The sequence below is a fragment of the Ruditapes philippinarum genome, unplaced genomic scaffold, assembly GCF_026571515.1.
Source record: "Ruditapes philippinarum isolate M1 unplaced genomic scaffold, ASM2657151v2 ctg723_1_1_1_1, whole genome shotgun sequence".
In the NCBI taxonomy this organism is placed as follows: domain Eukaryota; kingdom Metazoa; phylum Mollusca; class Bivalvia; order Venerida; family Veneridae; genus Ruditapes; species Ruditapes philippinarum.
The window spans coordinates 144,562-156,643 of NW_026866929.1; positions in this window are offsets into that span (position 1 = coordinate 144,562).

Genomic DNA, 12,082 nt, shown 5'->3' on the forward strand with positions numbered 1-12,082 from the left:
TATGCTATTGTTGACGAGTTATGTCTTTTAAAAAGCAATTTAAATTCACCACTCTTTCTACATATTGCTAACCATTACGTCACGCGCATTGAATTAGTTTACGTTTGACAGTAGCATAGCGGGCACTTTTGAAGAAAAAAATGTGCAGTGAAATTAAGTTAAAACGCATGTGACATTTCATATGGGATAATCGTTATAAAATAACTGGAATAACAGTTGCTCGAAGTCCGTGTCGGGGAATACGCTTAGTTATATATCATGCATATTTTTTTGCTCCGCGCCCACAGGCGCGGAGCTATTTGTGTTTACTATTTTTTTTTGTCCGTGGGCCCGGATTTGATCAATTAATCCCTTCGATTTACAGCTAAAAGAAAATCCGCATTCAAGAACTCCTTTCGATTTCTATATTGGTTTCCCCTTCGGTGATTTGCAGCATGTCATATTAATCAATGAGAACCGGAAAGCAGTCTGCTGTACATGAATTCGAAAGCTATAAATAGCTATATTTGTTCTGATTTTTGACACTTAGGTTATAAGTTTGTTATTTATAAGACTTTAATAATTTTGCTTTTGATAATTATTCTTAATTTATATTTATGAAATTAAATGTTTAATAATAACATGTTGATATATTGGTTGTTTTGAAATAATTAAACTTTAGTATATAATGTTACATTTCATTGGCGTCATTCGCGAAGCTTATCACTTAGTGCTTTAAGGCATGACTGAAATGACCGGGTGTCCTGCATTTCGAGGCCGCCCTCATTAAGCATAGGCTATAGATAGATAGCATCATTGATACCAATAGAAACATTGATCTGCAGTTTGAACATGAAGTGTAATGTTTTTTTATAAATGGTTCAAAAGCAATTCATCAAAAAAGTATAATATTGATCTCCCAATAAATCAATTAACAATAGTTTTTTAGCTCGACTATACGAAGTATATGGATAGCTGTCCTACTCGCCCCGGCGTCCGCGTCCAGATTTCAGATTAAAGTTTTGGTGCAGTAAAATATTTTTCACTAAAACTTTGTCATTTCTTAAGGTATGAACTTCAAACTTTAAATATATGTTCCTTATCATCAACCACATCTCATGTGACAAAGTTCATAACTCTAGCACCAATATTTTCAGATTTATCTCCTCTTGAACTTAGAATTTTCCTTAAAAATACTATTTTTTTTACTGTTACTTCTTTATTTCTAAAGGTATCAACCTCATACTTCAAATATATATACCTTATCATCATCCCTATATTATGTGACAATTTTTAGCACCAATATTTTCAGATTTAGAATAAGAAATTAGAATTTTCCGTAAAAAATATTATTTTTACTGTAACTTATTTATTTCTACAGGGATCATCTTCATACTTCAAATTTATGTACCTTATCATCATCCACATCTTATGTGACAAGGTTCATAACTCTAGCACCAATATTGCAAGAATTATCTCCCCATAAACTTAGATTTTTTTTACTAGAAAAATGTTATTTTTTAGTATAACTTTTTTTAGTTTTAAAGGTATCTACCTCAAACTTTAAATACTTATTCCTTATCATCAATTACATTTTATGTGACAATGTTCATAACTCTTGAAGCAATTTCTACAGATTTATCTCTCTTGGAACTAAGGATTTTCTTTAAGAAATTGTATAACTTCTTTACTTTTTAAGGTATCTACTTCAAACTTCAAATATATATTTCTTATCATTACACACATGTTGTGTGACAAGGTTCATAACTCTAGCGTGACTATTTCTAGAATTATTTCCCTTGATCTTGGAATTTATGTTAACAAATGTTATTTTTTTACTATAACTTAATACATAATTATACATAATTGATTTTTCTTTCATAGTTGTGGCCTTCTTACTGCGTCCAGTATTCTATTAGTCGAGCTTGGCTGTCTTCTGTGACAGCTCTTGTTTTATATATCACTAATGTCAAATAGCTTTTATATCTTTGACTTGCACGAACATGATGTTAGTGAATTTCCTCATACCTGCCTAAAATTCAGGTAACAGTCTTATTTTATATTGATAAATACTGTATCATCATGTAACGCGTGTATAACAAACAAAAAAATCCTGAATTTGGTCTTTTTGAAATTCATCCAATTTTTTCATTCCAGAGTGTGTTCTACTTTCAGTATTGAAAGAAACCATTTTTTTTTTAATTTGACATAAAAAACGCATGTAATAGTACTATATTATAATATCAGTCCCTTTTGTTACTGTTTGTATATATTGTTACAATTATAATAATAAAAAAAACAGACTTTGATATTTTTATCATCTTATGTTACTGACTACAGTAGTGACACAAACAGAACACAGTACAGTCATGTCACATAACATTTACAAGTCTTGTAAGTCTGTTTGTATTCAATAGAATTACTTTCCTTACCAGGTAGGCATCAGTGAAAGCATTTTTTTATTAAATATCTTTCCCCTCTTTTTAATTATGGACAGTGCATATTTAGATAAGTATGATTATGCAAAAAATGGTTTGCAAAACATTTGGAAAAAATCTACAATAGTACTTAATTTGAATATAACATGACCTGTGCATAGGAATAATTTGGTAAGGTATCTGTAATGAGCGCATTTTTTGCGCGGAGCTTCTCAATTGCTGCATTGCAGCAACATTTGTACTTGTTATATACAAATGTATAGTAACGGGTGCTGGATAGAAATTTTAATGATGATCAATGGTAGATTATTTTATGAAAATTTGACCATTTATTGGCAAGACAAATTTGCCGAACGCATGTGTTACAGATAGGCATAAGACTAAGTATCAAAATACCTCTGTCTGTGGAAGTAAAATTGTTGATTTTTGTTAGAAAAAAAATGTTTGAAGTACATTTGCAATTTGAAATAATAGACTCAAATTTAATAGGCAAGATTGTTTTGCCAGTTTACCTGCCGGCTGTATGGACAACGACATGTTTATTTTCAAAATCTTGAAAATTATCTACTCTTAATTGGTTTTCCAGAGGTTAAAATTAGTAGCCACGTCGCTTTCAAAATTGTGAAAGCTCTCCGATGATTGGCTGTTTGAAAGGTCACAAGAAGGTAACTTCCTATTGGTGCCCGTCAGATCCTAATGCGTAGCATTAATTAGGAGCTGAGTTAAATCTGACTGGGGCTGCTTAAGCACAGTAACCGAGACCAATTACGATTTCTTTAAACTTTAATTTCCTGGCGACTGGTCTTGTCAAAAGAAAACGTGTGATATAACGCTCTGAAAAAGAAAATGGTGCTACTAGTATTTAGCTTACTGTACACCATAAGTGCAAAAATGTAGACTTTTTTCCAAAGAAAACAGTGACATTTAGTCAAAATATGCACGCACCTGCGTTGGCTGTTGTCCATTTTCTCTTGGTACAATGTAAAAACATATTCTACCAACTTATGTTCCTATCAACAAAGTTGTTAAACAACGAAATACATAAACAATCATACTGCTAGTCACCAAACGTGAACCGTAACACCAACACTTGACACTTAGCAAACTATCACAAGTTTTAGTTGTCAAACCATCTTCTCCAAAACTAGTCGGAAAACCATACTAAGATTGACTAAATTTACCCCAGGGCCAGCTTTATTGCATGAACACTTTAGAGTATAAAAGAATATCTATAGCTTGTCGGTTTTAAGTTTGACATGATAGTATACCATACTGTTGGTAAAAAAAGTTTAAGAGAAAGTTTTGTGAATTCCAATAGCTGGTCATCAGCAAGGGCGTTTTGAGTAGTATACGTTTGTCATAGATACATACAAGAAATCACCTATTCGGGACAATTTACACAAATAAAAACAAAATTTAAACTGAGTTAAATTAATTTTGAAACAATTGCTTTACTAGCACCAACTTATTTCAACCACTTTCTACATAAAATCTTTCAAACATTTACAACATAGATAATGTTGAAACTAATACTGACTAATAACTAGAACTGCCACTGTCATGGCGTGAATACCCCCGCATACCACTTTGTCAGAATCAACAGTGGCCATTAAGAGCTCAAGGACAACCACCCTGTCAAATCTGAGGTTACTAAGCCAGTGCATTGCTAAGGTATGTATTCTCCATGCTTCAAATGTGAAAATTTTAAAATCAAGTTTTAAAGTCAAGGCCCCTGTGACGTTGACCTTTGACCCAGTGACCTCAAAATCAATAGGGGTCATTTACTAATCATGACTAACCTCCATGCCAAATATGAAGACTGAAGGTCAAAGGAATCTCAAGTTATTGGGCAGGAAAGCTTTTTTTAAGTCAAGGCCCCTGTGACCATGAACTTTGACTCAGTGACCTCAAAATCAATAGGGGTCATCTACTTATCATGACTAACCTCCATGCCAAATATGAAGACTGTGGGTCAAAGGAATCTCAAGTTAATTGGTTGACAAGCTTTTTTTAGTCAAGGCCCCTGTGACTTTAACATTTGACCCAGTGACCTCAAAATCAATAGGAGTCATCTACTAATCATAAACTAACCTCTATGCCAAATATGAAATCTGTGGGTCAAAGGAATCTCAAGTTATTGGACGGACAAGGTTTTGTAAGTCAAGGTCCCTGTGACCTTGACCTTTGACCCAGTGACCTCAAAATCAAAAGGGGTCATTTACTAATCATGACTAACTTCCATGCCAAATATGAAGAATGTGGGCCAAATGAATCTCAAGTTATTGGGTGGACAAGCTTTTTAAAGTCAAGGCCTCTGTGACCTTGACCTTTGACCCAGTGACCCCAAAATCAATAGGGGTCATGTACTAATCATGACTAACCTCCATGCCAAATATGAAGACTGTGGGTTAAAGGAATCTCAAGTTATTGGGCAGACAAGGTTTTTTTTAGTCAAGGCCTCTGTGACCTTGACCTTCGACCCAGTGACCCCAAAATCAATAGGGGTCATCTACTAATCACGACTAACCTCCATGCCAAATATGAAGATTGTGGGCCAAAGGAATCTCAAGTTATTGGGCGGACAATGAAAAACCGACGGACGGCCGGACGGGGAAACGTCCGGACGGCCGAAAGGACAAGCTGATTCCAGTATACCCCCTTACGTATACCCCCCTTACAACTTTGTTGTGCGGGGGTATAACAAGTACCAAGCAATATTAATAGCGTAACGTCCCATTTTCACCGATATAATGATTTCAGTTGAGACAATGCGTTTCAACTGTCTCTGAAACCCACTGGTAAGTATTCAAAAAATTACATATATTTATGATAAAAGCTTAAAACATTCTTGAGTCCAATTCCTTGAACTAACCAGTATACCAGTATACTGGTGTCACACGAGGAAACACGGCCGTGGTCTTATAGGGCCTGATCCAACGATCCCTCAAAGGTCTTAAAGACGCGGCAACTGCCTAACTTAACAAACTATACAAAACTGAACAAAATATAATGAGACTCTCTTTCCTCTGAAATATTAAGCTCTAACTCTATCACTTTATTGACGACCTTTCTGTTGAAAATGTGTCAGAGTTAAATCGTATACATATGCATGCACATTGCGTTAACCGGAGTGCAGGTATTAGTTACCTGCACTCAAGAACATGCCCATTGATTGGCTCATATTTACCTATTGTGACGACAGAGAAAGGGAAAGCGACAGAAATATCGTATTGAGATGCTCTTTTTTGTGGGGTTTCATATTGTGACAACAGGAAACGTGTTTTTATGTTTGACTATGATACAAAAGAGAAAAAACATATAAACACTCGGCAATCTGATTAATACTCGGGGGCTACGCCCCCTCGTACAAATCAGATACCTCGTGTTTCGATGATTTTTCTATTACTAACAAACGGACATTTAACTACAAAAAACTATCACTAATATCTGTTTTTGTTGATATTGTGGCATTTAAACAAACATATTCAAAACAGATGAGAAAAAGTCGTCTGTAAAGATTATTCCACGTAACAGCTACTTTATGAAATCTGGGACATTATATATGTGCAAGATTATATCATGACCAGGTTAAATATTTGAGATAAAAATTAATTAAACTTAAAATTTAGCAATGATAAACATTGAAGGGAGATTTTTATGTTTCTATGTGGTTAATTTACTATTTTATTTAAGAGGGGAAAAGCCGTGACTTTCACTATAATATTTAAAAAGACGCTGAATATCATAATTTCTAGGCTCCTAAATATGTCTACTATGGAGACATTGTGATAGGTCCATATTCACGGTAACTGTGTATCCACGGATAGGTTCTTCTGTGATAAAGTATAACTCATATTTTCACATGATTGTGACTATGGCAGCTTAGCAGCCTGAAGTTAGCAGTTGACACATACGAAACATACAGATATAGTCGAAAATACATTAAAATCACTTTTTGGGGGATATGTCACCTCTAGGGCACTGTTCAAAAAATATTTCAACACAATATTCAGTATAATTCGCTCATGCTACACTTATTGTAAACCAATGATTTGTGACGCGCTTCTTATGCTTCAATCAACAAATGAGCCGCGTCACGACAAAACCAACGTAATGGGTTTGCGACCAGCATGGATCCAGACCAGCCTGCGCATCAGGATCCATGCTGTTCGCTTACAACCCCTATTACAAGTAGAGAAAATGATAGCTAACAGCATGGATCCTGATGCGCAGGCTGGTCTGGATCCATGCTGGTCGCAAACGCATTACGTTGGTTTTGTCGTGACGCGGCTCAAATATCTCTTTTTCAAAAGCATACTAAAAAACTTCCCAATATCAGTTTCTCTCTCTGTCGAGCTGTCTATCTGATCCTAGCTATAACCGGCTCAGTCGTTCATTTAAAGGTGTGTGTTAGGTCGTTTAATGTTCTCATGCTCTCATGATTTTATATCATAAATGATGCGGATGCGGATGCGCAGGCTGGTCTGGATCCATGCTGGTCGCAAACGCATTATGTTGGTTTTGTCGTGACGCGGCTCAAATATTTTGTAACTTCTAGAGTATGAAGTCTTTTTGGCTAATAATATTGGACATGCTGTGCCAATTGTGATGGATTATTTTCATGATTTGAAACTATAATTTTAGTTTTACTTTTGATGACATCTTGTCCAACAAATTTACTTTTGGATTAAGTTTTTGCTCATATTATATAAGCTTACCTAAGAAAAAATGTTCCATTGTTTATTGAAAACAACATGTGGTAATTTATTCATTCCGCTGTTGTAATGCGATTTGTGCGCGTCGCAAAAAGGCAAAAGCGTCCCTGTTCTCAGTTCTGTACCAAGGGAAGTAAACCCGTTAGTCCTTTCAGGGTCTTTCAAATAGATAAATATTTGAAAGACCCTGGTCCTTTCCAGCCTGGTCAAAAAGGTCTAAAATCCCAGTGTCGCACAGTTTGGATGCCCACTCTGGCATAACTTCTTGAAACGCTTCTTGCGGCTAGCAGCCAAATCTATTGAAAGAACCTAACTCGAACTATTAGGCTGGCGTCCAGAAACTATGTAAAATGTCAAATTATTGCCTTACCAAGAACATATCTGACATGCGGTTAAATATGTTCCTGCTTAAAGACGAAAATCATCAACTAGAATTTCCTGATATATGCAGTATGCTTTTCACATATGGGTTATTCAAGCATCTAAATGAATAGTTACAAACTAAATGGACCTAGAAAATATAGAAAAACCAGCTTTGATTCCAATCAAGATATTGACTGGGAAACTAGAATCGAATCTGATCCAGATTTTTCATATGGCATTATCTACTTCAATGTTTTAGCTTTTAGCAGATACGAAATATCTTATATGTCACGTCCTTAGAAGCATAAGTTACATACATTTGTAAATACAGGTAACGAGAACAATTGTCAGGTTTGTCAATGGCAAAGCTGTTATATAAATAGGCATATTATATCTGAATTTACGAAATTTATTTAACGAAATTATGCTTGCATTTCTGGTAGAAATTCTCCAAAACTTTGGACCATCAGTATTCCGATACATAAGATGTGACAGCTCTGGACATTTTCTTAGGTGTCTTATTGATCCAGACATTTTGAACATTCTTGGAGTAGATGCTAGCATGTCCCGGTGCTATACAACATTGATATAACGTTAATTTTTATTATGAATAGGGCATACAAAGTATTTTACTAAAGCAAATACCACTAAAGCTACAGTCTCACTTACATCCCGGCAGAGCCCCGGCAGAGCCCCGGTAGACGTCCGGGGTGATCCGGGAACGACCGGGGTACGACCGGGAACAACCGGGTACATCCGTAACTCTGCCGGCAACGTCCTGGATGATCCGGGATGATCCGGGAACATCCGGCATTCAACCCCGGATGGAATAAAATATTTAATATCACCGGAGTGGTCCGGGATGATCCGGGAAGGTATAGCTTTGCCGGCATCATCCTTAGCTCTGCCGGGAACGACCGGGGTGATACCGGGAAAGCACCGTAGCTCTGCCGGCACAAACCGGGGATGATCCGGGCTATGATATAGCCGGTAGAGCTACGGTAGAGCTACGGTAGAGCCCCGGTATATGCCGGCAGAGCCCCGGTAACTACAGGCAGAGCCCCGGAGGATAAAGGTAGAGCTACGGTTGATCCCGGTAGAGCCCCGGTAGAGCCCCGGCAAAGCCCGGATCATTTCAAAAAAATAAGGACAATTTGTGATGATTGAACTTGTTTGTATTAAAAGCCTTCCCATTTCCCTTCTATCCAGTATTGCATAAGGATTTTTCAGAAAATCATCATGAATTACTATTCTGGAACAATAGATATTAAATTAAATAAAAATTATTTATCAAAGTTATCATTTTCGGGCGTTTTCAATCCACCGGGGTTCTACCGGGGCTCTGCCTGGATCGTCCTGGGCTTTGCCGGGGCTCTGCCTGGATCGACCGGGGCTCTGCCTGGGTCAACCGGGGCTCTTCCGGCGTCATCCGGGAACGACCGGGGAAGCACCGGCATGAACCGTAGCTTCACCTGGGCTCTGCCTGGATGATCCGGAGCGCATCCTGGGTGGTTAGTAGGGAACTACCGTAGTGCTGCCGGGGTAAGTGTGACCGCAACAATAATTTCATCCCGGATCGTCCAGGATCATCCCGGTAACTTACCGGGATGGTCCTGGGCTCTGCCGGGAGTAAGTGAGACCGAGGCTTAAAACGGTGTCCTTCTTCCTTTAGATATGCCTTTAACGGTGTTTAGTGTCATTCTATCAGTGTTTAATGTCATTCTATCAGTATTTAGTGACAGTCTATCAGTATTTAGTGTCATTCTCTCAGAGTTTAGTGTCAGTCTATCAGTGTCTAGTGTCATTTTATCAGTGTTTCGTGTCATTCTACCAGTGTTAAGTGCCATTCTATCAGTGTTTAGATCAGTCTATCAGTGTTAAGTGACCGTCTATCAGTATTTAGTGACAGTCTATCAGTGTTTAGTGTCAGTCTATCAGTGTTTAGTGTCATTCTACCAGTATTTTAATGACAGTCTATCAGTATTTAGCGTTAGTCTATCTGTATTAAGTGACAGTCTATTAGTATTTAGTGTCAGTCTATCAGTATTAAGTGTCAGTCTATCAGTGTTTAGTGTCAGTCTATCAGTGTTTAGTGTCAGTCTATAAGTGACAGTCTATCAGTGTTAAGTGTCATTCTACCAGTATTTAGTTACAGTCTATCAATATTTAGTGTCAGTCTATCAGTGTTTAGTGACAGTCTATCAGTATTTAGTGTCAGTCTATCAGTATTTAGTGACCGTCTCTAAGTGTCAGTCTATCATTGTTAAATGTCAGTCTATCAGTGTTAAGTGCCAGTCTCTCAGTGTTAAGTGACAGTCTATCAGTGTTTAGTGACAGTCTATCAGTGTTTAGTGTCAGTCTGTCAGTATTTAGTGACCGTCTCTAAGTGTCAGTCTATCAGTGTTAAGTGTCAGTCTATCAGTGTTAAGTGCCAGTCTCTCAGTGTTAAGTGACAGTCTATCAGTGTTTAGTGACAGTCTATCAGTGTTTAGTGTCAGTCTATCAGTATTTAGTGACCGTCTCTAAGTGTCAGTCTCTCAGTGTTAAGTGCCAGTCTATCAGTGTTAAGTGCCAGTCTCTCAGTGTTAAGTGTCAGTCTTTCAGTATTTAGTGTCAGTCTATCAGTATTAAGTGACCGTCTATAAGTGTCAGTCTATCAGTGTTAAGTGTCAGTCTATCAGTGTTAAGTGTCAGTCTATCAGTGTTAAGTGACAGTCTATCAGTGTTAAGTGTCAGTCTATCAGTGTTAAGTGTCAGTCTATCAGTGTTAAGTGTCAGTCTATCAGTGTTAAGTGTCAGTCTATCAGTGTTAAGTGTCAGTCTATCAGTGTTAAGTGCCAGTCTATCAGTATTAAGTGTCAGTCTATCAGTGTTAAGTGTCAGTCTATCAGTATTAAGTGTCAGTCTATCAGTGTTAAGTGTCAGTCTATCAGTGTTAAGTGTCAGTCTATCAGTGTTAAGTGTCAGTCTATCAGTATTAAGTGACAGTCTATCAGTGTTTAGTGTCAGTCTATCTGTATTAAGTGACAGTCTATCAGTGTTTAGTGTCAGTCTATCAGTGTTTAGTGTCATTCTACCAGTATTTTAATGACAGTCTATCAGTATTTAGCGTTAGTCTATCTGTATTAAGTGACAGTCTATTAGTATTTAGTGTCAGTCTATCAGTATTAAGTGACAGTCTATCAGTGTTTAGTGTCAGTCTATCAGTGTTTAGTGTCAGTCTATAAGTGACAGTCTATCAGTGTTAAGTGTCATTCTACCAGTATTTAGTTACAGTCTATCAATATTTAGTGTCAGTCTATCAGTGTTTAGTGACAGTCTATCAGTATTTAGTGTCAGTCTATCAGTATTTAGTGACCGTCTCTAAGTGTCAGTCTATCAGTGTTAAGTGTCAGTCTATCAGTGTTAAGTGCCAGTCTCTCAGTGTTAAGTGACAGTCTATCAGTGTTTAGTGACAGTCTATCAGTGTTTAGTGTCAGTCTGTCAGTATTTAGTGACCGTCTCTAAGTGTCAGTCTATCAGTGTTAAGTGTCAGTCTATCAGTGTTAAGTGCCAGTCTCTCAGTGTTAAGTGACAGTCTATCAGTGTTTAGTGACAGTCTATCAGTGTTAAGTGTCAGTCTATCAGTATTTAGTGACCGTCTCTAAGTGATAGTCTCTCAGTGTTAAGTGCCAGTCTATCAGTGTTAAGTGTCAGTCTATCAGTATTAAGTGACCGTCTATAAGTGTCAGTCTATCAGTGTTAAGTGTCAGTCTATCAGTGTTAAGTGTCAGTCTATCAGTGTTAAGTGCCAGTCTCTCAGTGTTAAGTGTCAGTCTTTCAGTATTTAGTGTCAGTCTATCAGTATTAAGTGACCGTCTATAAGTGTCAGTATATCAGTGTTAAGTGTTAGTCTATCAGCGTTAAGTGTCAGTCTATCAGTGTTAAGTGTCAGTCTATCAGTGTTAAGTGTCAGTCTATCAGTGTTAAGTGTCAATCTATCAGTGTTAAGTGTCAGTCTATCAGTGTTAAGTGTCAGTCTATCAGTGTTAAGTGTCAGTCTATCAGTGTTAAGTGTCAGTCTATCAGTGTTTAGTGACAGTCTATCAGTATTAAATGACAGTCTATCAGTATTTAGTGACAGTCTATCAGTATTTAGTGACAGTCTATCAGTATTAAGTGTCAGTCTATCAGTATTTAGTGTCCGTCTATCAGTGTTTAGATCAGTCTATCAGTGTTTAGTGACAGTCTATCAGTATTTAGTGACAGTCTATCAGTATTAAGTGTCAGTCTATCAGTATTAAATGACAGTCTATCAGTATTAAATGACCGTCTATCAGTATTTAGTGTCATTCTATCAGTATTAAATGACAGTCTATCAGTATAAAGTGTCAGTCTATCAGTGTTTAGTGTCATTCTATCAGTATTTAGTGTCAGTCTATCAGTATTTAGTGTCATTCTATCAGTATTAAATGACAGCCTATCAGTATTAAATGACCGTCTATCAGTATTTAGTGTCATTCTATCAGTATTAAATGACAGTCTATCAGTATTAAGTGTCAGTCTATCAGTGTTTAGTGTCATTCTATCTGTATTTAGTGTCAGTTT